At 30.5% G+C, this 16707-nt stretch overlaps 1 protein-coding gene across 4 annotated transcripts in view; it reads right to left on the bottom strand.

Moving 5' to 3' along the window:
• Positions 1–16707, bottom strand: part of LOC126763673 (solute carrier organic anion transporter family member 74D) — a 122064-nt gene that overhangs the window by 97072 nt on the left and 8285 nt on the right. The window lies entirely within an intron of this gene.

Raw genomic sequence — 16707 nt, 5'->3', positions numbered from 1 at the left:
AAAAATGCAGTACTTTTCCATTACTCATACGCAGCGGTGTTCCCCCCATAGAAATTTCATATTTTCTAGGCACAACTAATTTCTATTGAAAAACTAAACTATTACAGAATTCTTTTCAATTGAGCTCTACAGGGTGCGTCGAAAGCAAAATTGTGACAACCTGTTCTTTTGATTCCACGCACGTCTCAAACGCTTCTTGTAAATATATGTGCGAGTATGTACCACATACGAATGCGACCAGCACAAACACATTATATAAGTCTAGGCAAAAAGCGAAAATCTTTAGAAGAAGCGCACAAAGAAAACGACAAAGCAAACCATTAATTTTGGTATAACTAGAAATAAACGTCAAAGTAAACAACAAAAAAGAGAAAACAGTACGGAAAAGAATAGTAAATAGATATAATGAAAGCAAAACTTTGGACAATACATGTAAACATGTATATAACCATGTATGTGAGGGCACAGATTTCACATACTTTTGCTTAGAAGCTTCACTTTAGAACCAAGCAGCACGCATATAACTCATTCTTCCAATTCAGACACACACAAAACATACTTACATTATATGCCATATATCGATAGTCGTAAATGAGCCAACGAGTCAAGTTCACATTTCGCCAGTCACGCATGCCCGCCTGAGACGCTATGCACGTGTCTATTCTTCTACATAATTCATATATGTATATGAATATATATACCAATGCGCATATATACATATGTATAAGTTAAGCAAATGATGAACTAGTGATCTGTCAAATAGATATATATAATAGATAGACGAAAGCAAAATGTCGCTGTGAAGAACTTGCTGACTGTTGGCTTTGACAATTTTGTTGTCATACCTAAAAGCTCATTTTCGGTTGCGTTGAAAAGCAACAACTGCTAGCAACTGAAAAAATGCTGTTCGTTACAAATACGTAGACAAATATTTGGTCGACTAACATTTACGAATGTACACCTAAATAATCATAACGAATTTCGAGAGTTTTGTGTGACAAATATAAATATACATACAGTTGTATATTAGCCAGTATATACTTGTATGTGTATATGTGCACTATAAGCGTCAAGTAGTTCTTAATTCAGCGCTAGAAACACGTTTCTCGAAAATTGAATGCCCACTGACTGCCGGTGTTTTAGATGATTGGGCACAATCAGCAAGCCATTGTTGTTGTTTTAATGGTAGATAAAGTAGATATATGTGGTTATAAATAATTACATGCATATGGTTGTAAGTTTGTATGTTAATTAAACGGTAGTGTTGCCAGAGACGCAGAATTTCATTGGTCGTTGTACGAAAAAAAAAATTTTGGAAAGGAAATGTTGGTCAACATTGGCGCAACAAAATTATAATATTACAAAAATGCAAAAATAACAAAAACAACTACAAATAAAATATGGTTTACTAAATATCTTTTTGTCAGTGTTCAGCCAGACTCTCAGTGGGGAACTCCATCAAAGTCAACTGATATTCTGTCATATAGAAATAGAAGAAAACGCAATAGGCAGACGAGTTGGCCCGCTTGGGGGTAGCCAGGAACATAAACACCCTCAGTTTTTCAGCTCATTCAAGTGTTGAGGAGCGTCATAGGTCTTGGAACACTAGCAACAGGGCATTTCGGGTAGTTATGATGGTGAACAGATCAAAAAGCTTCTACTTTTAGGTCTCTACAGAGACCACTAACATTGTTAGAGTCATTAGGGTGACCTAAGCTTCCACCTTCAGAAAATTGTCAAAGCAGAATGCAGAGCATGCGCGAAGGATGATGATACACAGAAACATTTTTAGTAGAAAAAAATCAGGTGCTGGATAAGGCTTCATTGGTTACCGGGATGCCGCTTGCATTCTGGCGCTCTTTGCAACCAACCAACTAATCATAATAAAATTTAGAGGGAATACACTTGCTAGTCGGAATTTCTAGTAGTTGCTGATTAAAATTTGGAAAATTAAAAAAAGTGTTGTTGAAATGCCCATAGATCAAAAACTTGCCAGAAGCAGAAGTATTTGAAAATTTTACTCCAAATTCAGATTTTAGCCTTAACATATACATATGTATATTAGTAGATTTTCACCGCATTTTATATATATATTTTTTCTTTTATGCCTAATTCCATTATGAATAAAGACATCAAAAACGATTTTGAAAAAAAAAATTAGAATTATATAATTTGTCACTTCCTTTGAATAGATATCATTGTATGTACATATGTATATGTATGTGCGCCAGTCAAAATAAAAATAAAAGTGAAAGAGCTGCTTACAAAGAACTTTTGCTAAAGAAAAGTACAACGATTCTAGAATTCGAAATAGCCTTAGAGAACAAAACAAAAAACCGGTTTTTATGGCTATGTTACTACTTTAAATTCTTTCCTGAGTCAAGGCGGCTAGTCCCAAAAAGTCTAGCGAAGAAAAACAAATAACGCAGATATGCGGAATAAACAAAACATTGGCGAATGGCTTTAATACGCATTTAGCATGCCAATTTGTATATATATATATGTATGTATATGTGGAATATATATATTATATTTATACATATATCTTTGCATATATGTATTTAAATGCTAATTTCAAATAATTTCGTTTAAGTTTCTGGGAAATTTAGTTATTTAAATAAAAATGTCTGTGCATATAAATCAAAGTATGTGCCGATGGAGATGTAAATAAATAAAAATTAAAAAAGAAATATAAAAACAAAAGAGTTTTAATATTTTTTTTTAAATAAATAAATAAATTAAAATAAAATTAAAATAAAATTTTTTTTAATTTTTTTATTTATTTTTGTGATTTTCTTCTACATATACATATGTACATATGTATATAAATAATAGGGTCAACCTATTAAATAAATAAAATTCATATAAAAAAAGAAAAGAATAAAAGAGACTTAATATTTTTATAAGGTAAAATAAAATAAAAATGTTTAAATTTTTAATTTTTTTTAATAATTTTATTCAAAAATATATAATAGGGTGAACCTATGAAGATGTAAATAAAAAACTTTCATTTAATTTCAAAAAATCAAATTGTTTTAATATATTTATAAATTCTAATGAAATAAAAATATTAAAAAAAATGTATTTTAAACTTTTATATAATTTTTTCTTGATATAAATAATAGGGTGAACCTATGGGGATTTAAATACAAAAATTTCATTTAAGAAATAAATGATAAAACGGAGAGTTTAAATATTTTTATAAATTATAATAAAATAAAAATATTAAAAAAAAATGAATTTTTGAAATATTAAAACAAAAATTATTTGATTTTTTTTAAAGATTTTTTTATAAGTAAAATATGAACCTATGGACATGAAAATAAAATAAAAATAATAAAAATTGGAAATAAATTAAAAATCAGAAAGTTTATATACATTTATAAAATAAAATATAGAAATTAAAAAAAAATTTAAATTTTTCAAATATTAATTTTTTTATTATTTTATTGTTATTTTATTTAAATAAAATAAATCAAAAATCAAATAAAATTAAAAAAATGTATTTTATTGTTTTCAAGATTTTTTTTTATACGTAATATATGAACTTGTGGAGAAGTAAATAAAAAAATTTCATATAAGAAATAAATTAAAAATCAGAGAGCTTAAAAGTTTTTATAAATTAAAATAAAATATAATATATGCATGTATATAATAAAAAAAATTAAAAAAAAAATAAGTTTTTGAAATTTTAGAAATACTATTTGTTTTCATTATTTTTTCTGCATATTAATAAATAAACAACTTAAGAAATAAATAAAAAATCGAATAAAATTAAAAAAAAAATAATTTATTACTTTTTTGTTTTAGATTTTCTTTATAAGTAGAATATGAACTTATAGAGATGTAAATAAAAAGCTTTTACATAAATGAGAAATAAATTAAAAATTAGAGAGTTTAAATATTTTGATAATTGATAAAATAAAAAAAAAAACAAATTATTAAAATTTTGAAAATTATAAATTTTTTTTATTTTTTTCTGCATATAAATAAATAAAAAACATAAGAAATAAATCAAAAATCAGAGAGCTTAAAAGTTTTTATAGATTAAAATAAAATATAATGTATTTAATAACATATTTTAAAGAAAAATTTAAGTTTTTGAAATTTTAGAAATACTTTTCGTTTTTATTATTTTTTCTGCATTAAATAAATAAAAAACATAAGAAATAAATCAAAAATCAAACAAAAAAAATTTTTGGATTATTAGTTTAAGGATTTTTTTAAGTGAAATATCTTTTGCTATTTTGAACCACCCTAGTGCTTCTAATCGTTCATATGAGCACATATGTCTCGCTTATTGAAAAAAAGAAACAAAACTTGATTCTAAGAATTCGCAAAAAATGCCTTTTGCGTAGTATAATTTTTCAAATACATACATACATACATACGCATGCATATTTTGTTTTCAAACTTGTCTGCTATTATTTTTGCTTAACACTAATTGCTTTTCTTTGCTTTTTCCGCCACATGATTCACCCGAAAACTTTAATTTTTCTTGTACACGCAAAAGAATATTTTCATAAGAATCGTAAATTCTCTAGAAAACTTGAAAATTATTGGGCCAATTGAAGTTAGGGTTGCCAACTCTGTGTTTTATACTATTCGCGGGACTTTAATTGAATAGTAATTGGATCTTTCGACAAAAAAGCAGAAGAAGAAGTTAGATCTTTTCATATAATTAATGCGATGTAAATATTAAAAATTCTATTCATCGCTAAAGTGACGTCATAAAACTTGCTAGAATTGTTAAAATCAGAAATGTAGTAAAAATTTTCGAACTTAACCTAAAAAATATAATAAAATTAATTTTTCCCTTTCTGGATTTGCTGAATCCAAAAATTTATTTTTTCCTGTACTTGATTTGTTAAAACCGAAATTTAGAGCACATTTTCTGACATAACCTTAACAAATGTGAAACAATTTATTTCTGCATTTATGTTTGAGAACCAAATAACTGTGCTAGAGAGTAGAGCTTTCGAGTGCAAACTTTCTTACAATAGTTTTCTCATGGGCAAGTGGTAACTAGATCTTACAACAGACGAGAACCTGCAACTTTAAAACAAAAAAAAACATGTTGCCATACAAAAACAACAGAAAACACGTTAGCACACTTAATTACTAGTAACTTGGCCCTTTTTAATAGAAACACGCAACAACAAAATATATAGGTAGACAATATAGGTATATATGTATGTATGTACATAAGAACTCAAAAACCCTTGAGCCGCCGCACTTCGAAACTGGACATGAAAAAAATACTAGATTCTCTATGAGTACAAGTATGTGCTTCAGTTTTTTGGTTTGTGGCCATCAAAGAGTCACTTAAAACTGAAAGTTGGCCTAAAAACACAGTTAACTAAAAAACTCTGCGCCAAGCAACACACACTCACGAGAAAAAAATAAACAAACACAAGCTTAATATATTATATACACATTTCCATACATACATACAAACATACAAATTAATTGTGCATTGTTGTTGTTGTGCCTATGAGCATAGATATTTTAATCGTGCACTTCGCAGTCGACAAAACATTTTTGACAAGCCACCGACGAATAGCGAAACCGAAATACACTCGCAAGCGCAGAGTTTCATACAAATTGAAACGGCAGACAGACGGTAGATGAACGCGCTGACTTATACTGGCGTCTACAAATAAATGTGTGTGTACAAATGTGTGTATAAGACCGCCTCGTGATGCTTGCCACTTCTCTTTGCCTTTCCACACTGTCTCTGTCGTTTAATCATCCAATGTTTAAAGAGAAGCTTCCAAAATATAAACGTTTGTGTTTTTTTTGTTTTTTTGGTTTTCGATTGCGTGTCGGCCAAAGCCAAGAAAACAAGCTTCGTTGTGGCCAACGGCGGTGGGAGGCACTGGGTGAAGAAAATTTGTGCGAGACAAACAACATTTTGAATATAGCACGCAAACAAATGCAAAATTAATTTTGAAAATTTGTATATTTCAAAAATATTTTAGTGGTGAAAAATTTAGACTTATTTGTGGTAGCATCAAAAAAAATTCTAAAATTAATATAAATATGGTCAAGCAATATTTAGTTAAAAGCCAGAGGTTAATTTAAAAATTAAATTTCGTATTAAAAAAAAATTAAAAATATTTTGTATTGTAGTTACGAAATGAGATTCGATTTTTTCCGATCTTTGGTCCATTCCGAAAATTTTGATGTCAAAGATCACGCTCTGGAGGACCAATTAACGAAAATATCGATAAAGCAATGGAAACGCAATAAATTTGATCGATTTACGAAGCGGAAGGTTACTGGTGATGAAAAGTGTGGCAGTGAGCCACTTACGATAAAGTCAAGCGAAAACGATCTATGTCGAATCGCGTGGAGTCGGTAAAAAGGTTAGTCAAGTCAGTGTTGACGATCAAGAAGGTTTGGTGGTTGCTGGTATTGGCTGGAAAACATCTACTATGAGCTGCTTGCTTAAGGTTAAACTATTAATTCGGATCATATATTGTGTAACATCTAACCGATATAGACTCGCCACTAGTTCCAGCAGTTTGGTTAAGTGCATCTAAGTTAAAGTGCGACCTAGCAGTTAAGTAAGTATATGTATATGAATGATCAGTCATGTACGTCTGTCTGTCAACGATCAAAATCAAGTTAAAGATATAACCTTTTAATCTGTTGGAAATACAACTGTGAAGGCTGTTACAGCTTTTGTGCAGTCGTTGTTAATGTTTTTCTTTTTTTATAATAATATTTAAACAATTTTTTATTGAAATTTATATTATATAATTGAATTCCACCTACCAAAACATTATTTTGATTTAACATTCACTTTCAAGTGTGCATAATTATTTATATTTTTTATTTCAAGTGAGGTGGCAACGTCGTAAAGTGATATTTTGGTAAAAATACTTTAACAATTAATAAAGAAAATTACTTTGATTTGAATTATTTAATTTTTAGTTATTAATAATTTATTGAGTTCTAATAATAATTTTGAATTTTGAAATATGGCAGCACTCATATAAGTTAAAAATAAATTCAAGTTTCATTACGTGCATTTTTGTTTGTTTTTTTTTTTGAAAATTCTTGATCTACCTACTTACTCCAAAAGACTTTTTTTAAATAGAGTTGCCAACTCTGCATAATTTGAATTTTAATTGACTGAGATGTGTGTTTTGGGTATAGATATTATTATTATTATTTCTTTCTTTTTTGGAATATGTTAAATTTTTGAATAATATGGCAACTTTTTTAGTTCTATCTATAAAAAATTTTATAATAAAAGGCACAATGCTCTTACAAATAATAAAAATATTACCTTGATTTGACCTCTTTTATGTTTAGTAAATTTTTTTTTAGTATTAATAATCATTTTGAATTTTGAAAAATATGGCAGCACCCTTGTAAGTTAAATATAAATTCAAGTCTCATTAGGTGCATTTTTGTTTGGTTTTTTGAAAAATCTTGACTAACTTACTTAAAATAAATTTTACTTACTCAAAAGACTTTTTTAAAATAGAGTTGCCAACTCCGCATAATTTGAATTTTAATTGACTGAGATATGTTTTTTTGCGTTAAGATAAATGTTTTATTTTTTTTCTTTTTTTTAAGTATATTATATATTTGAATAATATGGCAACCTTTTTAATTCTATCTATAAAAAATGTTATAATGTAAGACCCGATTTCAAATCATATAATTGCAAACGATATAAAATCGCTCGGTATGACCCAAAATCCTATTAATTATTCAGCAACAATATTTCAATCTCGAAATAACAAAAATTGGATTTGAGACGTTGCGACGTAAAGCTTTAAACTATATCCTTAACCTGTGTGTGCCTTAAAAATGTTACCATTTCGTAGAACTCGAATAACAGAAACTTCGTTCACAGTGTGACAATTATAGCAAATGAAGTATTAATTATTACGAATATAGTAAAAATTATAGCAACTGTGAAAATAATTATAGCAACTAAAGCAACAGTTATAGCAACTATGGAAATAATTATAGCAACGAAAGCAACATTTATAGCACCTATGGAAATAATTATAGCAACTAAAGCAACAGTTATAGCAACTGTGCAAATAATTATAGCAACTAAAGCAACAGTTATAGCAACTGCGCAAATAATTATAGCAACTATTTGCAAGAACAGTTTTTCACAACTCTACAAGAAATTAATTGGCGTACGAATCCTATAAATTTACACGAAGCAACCGCTCCAAGCAAAAATTACATAAAATTACCTAAATAATAACCATTAAAAGCATATATGTATGTAAATATACGCCTGCCCCCATACAAAAATATGTACGTGTCTTCAAATGCTTGCGCATAGATCGGAATGTTCATACGAACCTAACAGCCATTAACATTTTTGGAAGCGAACGAAAATGCAAGTCGATTAACTGGTTGGTTGCTGCGCAATACACCCACATACAAAGAAATACCTACATATGCATACATATGTAAGTATGTGCATGCAGGTGGAAAGCCACTAATTTAACAGTAAACAAAATTTATGAACACCTACATAAATATTCAATAAAATAACACCTACAAGCTTGACAAGCTCATATAAATGCCTGAAAACAGACATGGACACAAACTTATCTATGAGTTCATATATATTGGTATATACAAGTATATACGAGCATGTAATATTAGCGTACATTGCAGCCGGTGTACTGAAATAACCGCAATTGTTTGTCTGGCGTCTGACTTTAAAAGCGCTAAGCTCGCTTTATAACTGTTAAGCTGCAGTCGTCTCGGGGTCATTCGGTGCAATATGGCTTGGCTCTTCGCGTACTTGAATAGCGATTTTTTGTACAACACTATTTTTATTATTGTGACACCGTTGTCTCGGCATCACATTAAGCCTTGACCTCATATAATCGTGCACGACGAGATTTTTTGGATTTTGTTTGTAAATATGGAAAGAAAAAAAATATTTTTTGGTAAGCTGATTAGTTTTCCACAAAAATATATATTGTTTGTTTTTTTTTTCAATTTTTATATTTTTTAATAAGCTTGTGGGTGTTCAGGAGTGGCAGTAAGTATGCTAAGGGCGCTGAAATGATATATGTACGCTCTGTACGTTGTAGAAGTAGTTGCATACATACATACATGCATAAGACCAAGTAGAGCTTAAACATTTTTCTTTTAATTTTTTTTGCGGTTGCTTTCTTTATTTTTAGATTTATTCTATCATCAATTTTAATTTTCGTCGTCGGCTTAAATTTTAGAAAATGTTTGATATTTATTTTTAATATTTTTATAAAGTTAGACGACAGAAGAATAGCCAATATTATTTTCGAAATATTTTCTTTTTCATAATTTTTTTTTTAATTTTTAAATTTTTTTCAGAAACTTATTATTTTTTAGATATTTTTTTTTATTTTTAAATTTTTTAAGATATTTTATAAATTTTTTAATTTATTTGTAGCAATTTCAAGTTTTTGAAACCAATTTATTTTGCTTTAGATTTTTTTTTAAACTTTTTATGCTCAACTCAAAAGTGTTCTTATAAATTTAAGAAATAAATAAGTGCGGCGTGTTTATTTGTCAAACCACTCACGTAGTGGCTATTCTTCTGTCGTCTCTTTCTTTTTCTTCAATTACTTTCTTCATGTGTTTAACACGAATTTATATATACACACACATACGCAAATAAATACCAAATTATAGCATAACCACCATAGAGGGGAAATTGAAATGTACTAGCGAGTAAATGAATTATTCCAAAGAGAAATTGCTACGCTTTACTGTCTCATAGCTCATCACACTGTTTATTAAGCCCATCATTTTACATGTCTTCTATGTCCAACCACGTTGTCAATTGCTTCACTTTTATTTTTGGACGTCAATTGAATTGTGCTCTATTTTTTATTCACTAATTATTCTGTGCACGTGTGCTCACTTACATATATACATATAGGGTACATGGTACATATATATCTACGCCCATCAGCACTATTTAACATTTGACTTTTCCTCACAACGCTTACCAGACATACATATGTACATAAATTTAAAGGGTTAAGCTGGTAGACTGGTAAATTTGGTATTTTTTTCTGCTTTTGCTTTTTTTACTAAAAATTACATACATTGATAGTTTTTTTATAATTTGTTTGATCAATGGTGATACTAATTTTCGTAAACTGTTCTTCTTCAAATCTTAAATAATCGATTTTAACATATTTATGAAGAATATTGTTAATAGTTGCCTCACTTTGAAGAGACACATCGTGAAGTCATCAACAGCTTCGCTGGTAATTCATACGACGTGGTGCACTCAAATCTATACTCACTAATACATTAATGTATAAGATTGACTGAAAGAAGAAAAAAGTTGATTCCTACAATATGCTTATACATTATACATAGTTCAAAATCTCATTCTTTCGATCATAATTGAATCAACTTCAAATTTTTGGAGTTATTCTCAAATACACTCACATACATGCATATATACATACATACATACATACAATACATTCGATAGATATTCAAATAAAATAGATTTTTTGAAATTCACTAGTGGATATAAACTGTAATATAAAAAAGTTGATTCCTACAACTATATATATAATACATTAAGACAAAAAAGCACCCGGAAATTTGTACTTAAATTCCCTGGATAAATAATACTTCAAAAAAAAATTTTTTGTTGAGTTGGTAGGACTGTCTTAATTACTATGACACGGTGATTCAAAAACATAAGCCTACCTGGAGTATAAAGCCTTAAAAGATGGTCGAGAGATCGTTGAAGACATGTTTCGTTCTGGACTATCTTCGACCTCTTCAACTGAAAATATAAAAAAGTAGAGGAAAATCGTCAGGCAAAATGTTAGAGAGATGGCACGAGAGCTTGACTGCCACCAAATTTATAGCCAAAAACGCAATGAATACCAGCGATCAACCACCGTATTCACAAGATTTGGCTCCATGTGATTTTTACTTATACATCAAACTGAAATTGCTGCTCCGTGAAAATCGTTTTCAGTGGATCGAAGAGATAAAACATAATTCGCTGAAGGACCTGCAGGCCATCCCAAAAAGTGCTTATGAAAAGTGTTTCGAGGACTGGAAAAATCGTTGGCATAAGTGTATTACAGTTGGTGGAAATTGCTTGGAAGGCGACAAAATAAATTTCGATGAATAATTAAATATTTTGCGTTTTATTTACAATTTCCGGGTACTTTTTTGTCACAGTTTCTATTAATACGTAAAGCTTCTTGCAGATGTTCTTTGATTTATAATTAAAATGGTAAATACGAATTTACTTTCAGTACAACCCTAAATGTAGGCAACATTTTAGGGAAAAAGCTGATTTTTTTAGTCTAGGTTCAATTGGAAAAAGTAATTTGTAACACGAATCCGACTTGGATAAATGAAAAACATTTTGTCGAGTAAAGTATGTTTTTTAGATATGTTTCCTTTAATAATTGAGTGAACATCTGAATAATGCGAACTTACTTTCAGTGCAACCCTAAATGTAGGCAACATTTTAGGGAAAACGCTGATTTTAGTCTTGGTAGCATCAATAGAAGAAACAAAAAGTTTCAGACTTGAATAAACATGAATTTATTAATTTTTAGATATATGGTTTTGTAGAAGAAATAAAAAACCAAAGGTTTCCTTTAATAAATGGTTTGTTTCGTTGACTATATAGCATGTAGCGCTGTCTTGTTGGCACCAAAGGTCATTCTCATCAACATACTTCAAGTCAGGCATGAAAAAGTCATTAATCATCGCTATGCCATAATAACATGTTTAAACAAATATGGACCAATGATTTCCTCTGCCTACAGAGCAGGGGGTTTTTTATGTGGGAAGGAATGATTCGTCTTCTCACTTTAGCTCGCCTTCAAATGGATATTCTTTGGCTACATAGAGGATACTTGGTCTAAGACCGGAAGTCGTGAGCTGCTTGAGTCATATATAAAAGAATTGTTTCTGGCCACTTCCTAGTGAATGGCGCTCAGATAACATTCCTCCCTTGCGTGAACTTCTACACCACTTTTAGCTTTATTTCTCATAAGCAACCGTTTTCTTTTGCGAATAATCTTTTTTTATTCTAAAGTTTCTCTTAAGATTACATACATATAAATAATGATGTAGAATGGTTGATATAGGCAACTGTTTCTTCAACGGTTTAAAATTTCCATTGGAATGCCCATCCTCTTCACTAACTTTCAGTGATTGCTGATTCAGAATTAAACACATGACTCATCTTATAGAAAACATTCGTAGATTTGCAACCCAACTCTCTCTTTCAATCAACTTTTTAGAAATTTTAGAAAAAGCTCGTTGAGACTAAAGAAGTTTTCTATAGAAAAAGCAAACAGTTAAGGAAAAAACTATGTTTTTTTTTTTAATTTAAGAGCTTTGCGACTGTTTTAAAATATGCAAAGAACTTAAAGCCAAATCGAGCAGTTTGAAAATATCACAAAAAGTAAAAAAATTGTACTTAAAATTATTTAAATTATGGCAAAAATGCCCTCCACTGAAGTGGCAGAACAAACTCTCTTATGATACATATGGAGTTTATGGTATTTGCTGCGAGAAAAAATTGACTTAATCAAAACCACAAAAGCTTATTCCTCTAATTAATAATATTAATGGAAAGTTTATACTGAAAGTTTATTCCAAGAAAAAACAACAAAACAATAATATTGCAAGAGAAACGCATGCCAAAACGAAAGTACTAAGAAGAGTAAGAATATAAGCAAAATAGAACAATAAGGAGTACTTATACACTGTACTCACAATATGACCCAAATATTTTTCAAAAATTCAACCGGTACTTGATAATGAGTATGTGAACTGTTAAAAAAATCACATAAAATATAATAATAAAAAATGCGTGAGCTTCAAAAAGTGTAAAATAAGTGAAATGGGCTTTTTCGCTTAAAGAAGAGAAATAATTGCGCACGAAAATGTAAATATGCAATTATGAAGTCTCAAAGTAAGAATTGCGCCCTTTGGCAACATTTTTGAACGTCTTTATTGTAAGCAAACACTTGAAAGTTCAGTTTTTGAGTTATTTTTTTACAATAAATCGCTTTGAGCCTTTCAATTTTTATTATTTTTTTGCTCTACTTGTTGCTGCATCCTCCTACCTTTCAACCAAATAGTCTTCTGGCTCAAATTTACACTTTCTTTTGAGCTGAAGTGCAGACATACATACATATAATTAAACGAGTACAAACATACATAAATACTTGTCATTACATTTCATGAATTCTTAATGTATATTCAATGTTCGCCGTGTTCCCTTCAAGCTCTATGCTCAACGCATAAGCGGAGAAGCCCATAAAATACACACATACATATGTACGTACATACATACATTCGAAATCAATGCCTGCTTCTTTCATGCCAATTATGCACGTATGCTATGTGGTACCTATGTGTACCTTTGCAAAATTTCAATTTCTCTCAATTAAATTAAAACTGTACCTTCTTTACCGTTCTTAAGTACACGTGTTGACCCGAAATGATTGTAGTTTTGAGAGTTCGAAAAAAGTGTCGCTTTTTCGTTTACTTTGTTCGCTTTGTGATTTCTTTCACTTTCACCCAAAATAATCGAGCCTCATCGCTTGTAAAGGTGGACCGCCGGTCGGTCGGTGGTTCAGTCATTCGGTCACCGCAGGCTCGTTGGCCGTTGTGCTCATTCTGATGTATATCTCTTAAGAAATTAGTGGGTTGCAGCCTCGATCAACGTACTACAAGATGCCGTTTGTTTTGTTTCGCCGTTTTTTTTTCGTTTCAATTTTTTGGAAAGTGTCACTTTTTTTGGGGCATATGTGGTAAATATTGTGTATGCACGTGATAAAGTTGTTGATGCTGAAAGAGCACCTACATAATGTATGTATGTGTAAGTATAATGTATGTGTAAGTAGCTGCAGGCATATGCACGGCAAATATGTGTGTTCGATTGTGTAGTGATGTATTTAGTACTTTTCGGGTACTTTCGCATTTTTGTATGCAAAATCAGGTCAATGGAGGATTTTGTTGTTTTTAATTGCATATTTGCGCAATTTTTTGAGAATTTCATAAAGTTGAAATAAAATAAAATAAAATGGTGACACACAAATATTTACTTATATTAATTAATTAATGTATAAATAGGTTACAGAGCCGCAACTTCACAGTGATGTAAGTAAGCACTTCATCTTCGAGTCAGCTACTTAGCACTTAATAAGCATCCTTTAAATAATAATATATTTCTATATGGTCTAGCATATTTATTCGTATGAAAATGTAGTATATATAATCTAGAAAATAAAAAAAAACAAGTAAGGAAGGGCTAAGTTCGCAACTTTTATACTTCACAGTGATGTAATTTCATAAGCACTTTTTCAAATACCGTATTTGTGTAAAGTTTTATTCCGCTATCATCATTGGTTCTTTATACAAAGAAGGCATCAGATGGACTTCAAAATAGCTTTATATTAGAAGAAGGCGTGGTTGTGAACCGATTTATATTTCGTACATCATTTAAATAATAATATACCGAATTTCGTTGAAATCTATAGTTCCTGAGATATGGTTTTTGGTCCATAGGCCACGCCCATTTATTTTTAAAAAGGCCTGGATGACAGTGTTTCTGACGTTTTTTGTTAGTCGGTTAACGCACTTTTAGTGATTTTCAACATAACCTATGTATGGGAGGTGGGCATGGTTATTATCCGATTTCTTCCATTTTTGAACTGTATATGGAAATGCCTGAAGAAAACGACTCTGTAGAGTTTGGTTGACATAAAATATGTACAAAAAACTACGGACGCCCAAAAAAATTACGCCCAAATAGGCCCTCTCTAATGCGATCCTTTGTGCCAAATTTCACTTTAATATCTTTATTTATGGCTTAGTTATGACACTTTATAGGTTTTCGGTTTCCGCCATTTTGTGGCAGTAGGTCGATTTTGCCCATCTTCGAACTTAACCTTTTTATGGAGCCAAGGAATACGTGTACCAAGTTTCATCATGATATCTCATTTGCAACTCTACTCGTCACCCTGATCACTTTGGTATATACATATAACCCTATATCTGACTCTTTTAATTTTAGGACTTACAAACAACCGTTATGTGAACAAAACTATAATACTCTCCTTAGCAACATTTTGCGAGAGTATAAAAATACACAAAAAAAAAATCACCTTCAGCGCCCTGAGGGTATTGCTGTTTAGAAGCAACTTCATTACAGAAATCTGTTAAAATATTGAGACCCAATTAGTTTCGAAATATCGGTTGCCAACTTCGGAAATCCGTGAAACGAAGCAACCTATAGGATAACAGACTTAAATAGTTCCAAAAACTCGTTTTACATTAGATGAAAATTACAAATTACTTGTAGATTGGTTTAGTGCGATAGGCCAATGAGCCACGCATTGACCAGTTTTGGTCATTTTTAAAACTAGCTCTGGTTCAGTTACTAAGTCCATTTGGAGTAGTCATCCTTTAAGCTGCCTGCGCTTGACGCGAATTTGATGATACTCTGTAGCCTCACTATCGATACCTCTTCCAGTGTATTATACCGTGCGTACCTAGATGTTTACAGCGTAGTCTTGGCAATGCGGGACAACTGCACAAGAGAGGCTTCATTGTTTCCCTGGTGCCTTGCTCTAGACATTTTCTTCAGTCTTCTCAATCTGTCGGCCCCATTCAGCGGTAGTATGTTGTCACCAGATGATGACCTGTTAGTATTCCGATCATGTTCCTACAGTCTCTTCTATCGTGTGCCAATAGAAATTTTGTGTATTTCTGATCTACCGTTTTGCACATGACTTTTGCAGTTTTGCACTCAGGTAGTCAGTCTACATTAAATCATTATAATTTTATATTTCATCTGGGACAGGTATAATTTGGAAACCTTACTGAGACTTATAGACATATTGTGTATGAAAATGCTCGCTTTAGGGTAATGCGCTGGTTGTAAAACGACGCGTGAGGTATTTGTTTTCCTTATTAACAATTCACAAGAGAGTTTTCGGGATAACGCAGTATCTTAGAGAAAAATAGAATTGTTTAAGTTGCGCACTGGCTTTTGAAGCTGATTGGAGAGTTATCGAATGTCTTCATTGTGAATTTGAGTATTTATTTGAAAATTAATGTTATTAGGCGACGAAGGAAATTAAATCCTTCATACTCTTGAAGAGGGAAATTAGCCCCTTCGTACTCTTTGAGATTTTTAATAATTAAATATTAAGAAAATGCACTATTCTTGGACAAATTGATTCTTAAACAGGGTAGCGAGCAAAGGTTGAAGATATCTCAAATAGTTTTTGAGTTACAGCAATCCAAAATGTAGCCGCTCAGTTCAATTACCTCTAACGGTTTAGTCTTAAACAAATTAGCGGCAAATGAGCCGGTCACTTCAAATTGTTTCTTCATGCAATGACTTATTGGTTATTTTATCTGAACAAATCGAATTTTGGCAGGCCAAAAACTATCAAAATTTTATGCAGAATTCAATTTTTTTTTCAAAACGCCGGTATTTTAATAATTTTTCATTTATTTCGACAACAGTCATTGGACAAATTTCTGCCAGTGTTGATTTTTTTAGGTCATTTTCACGGAGTAGCCTGGAGTCACTGCAGTAGGTCCAGTAGTAGGCCCTTTTTCAATACAAATATTTAATTTTTTTCTTGAAATATTTAAGAATTTGAGTTTCCTTTCCTTAGCTCACTAAAGAAAATATATCTCTCAGTCAAT

The sequence above is a fragment of the Bactrocera neohumeralis genome, chromosome 6, assembly GCF_024586455.1.
Source record: "Bactrocera neohumeralis isolate Rockhampton chromosome 6, APGP_CSIRO_Bneo_wtdbg2-racon-allhic-juicebox.fasta_v2, whole genome shotgun sequence".
Taxonomy (NCBI): Eukaryota; Metazoa; Arthropoda; class Insecta; order Diptera; family Tephritidae; genus Bactrocera; species Bactrocera neohumeralis.
This window is presented reverse-complemented; position numbering and strand designations above follow the sequence as displayed.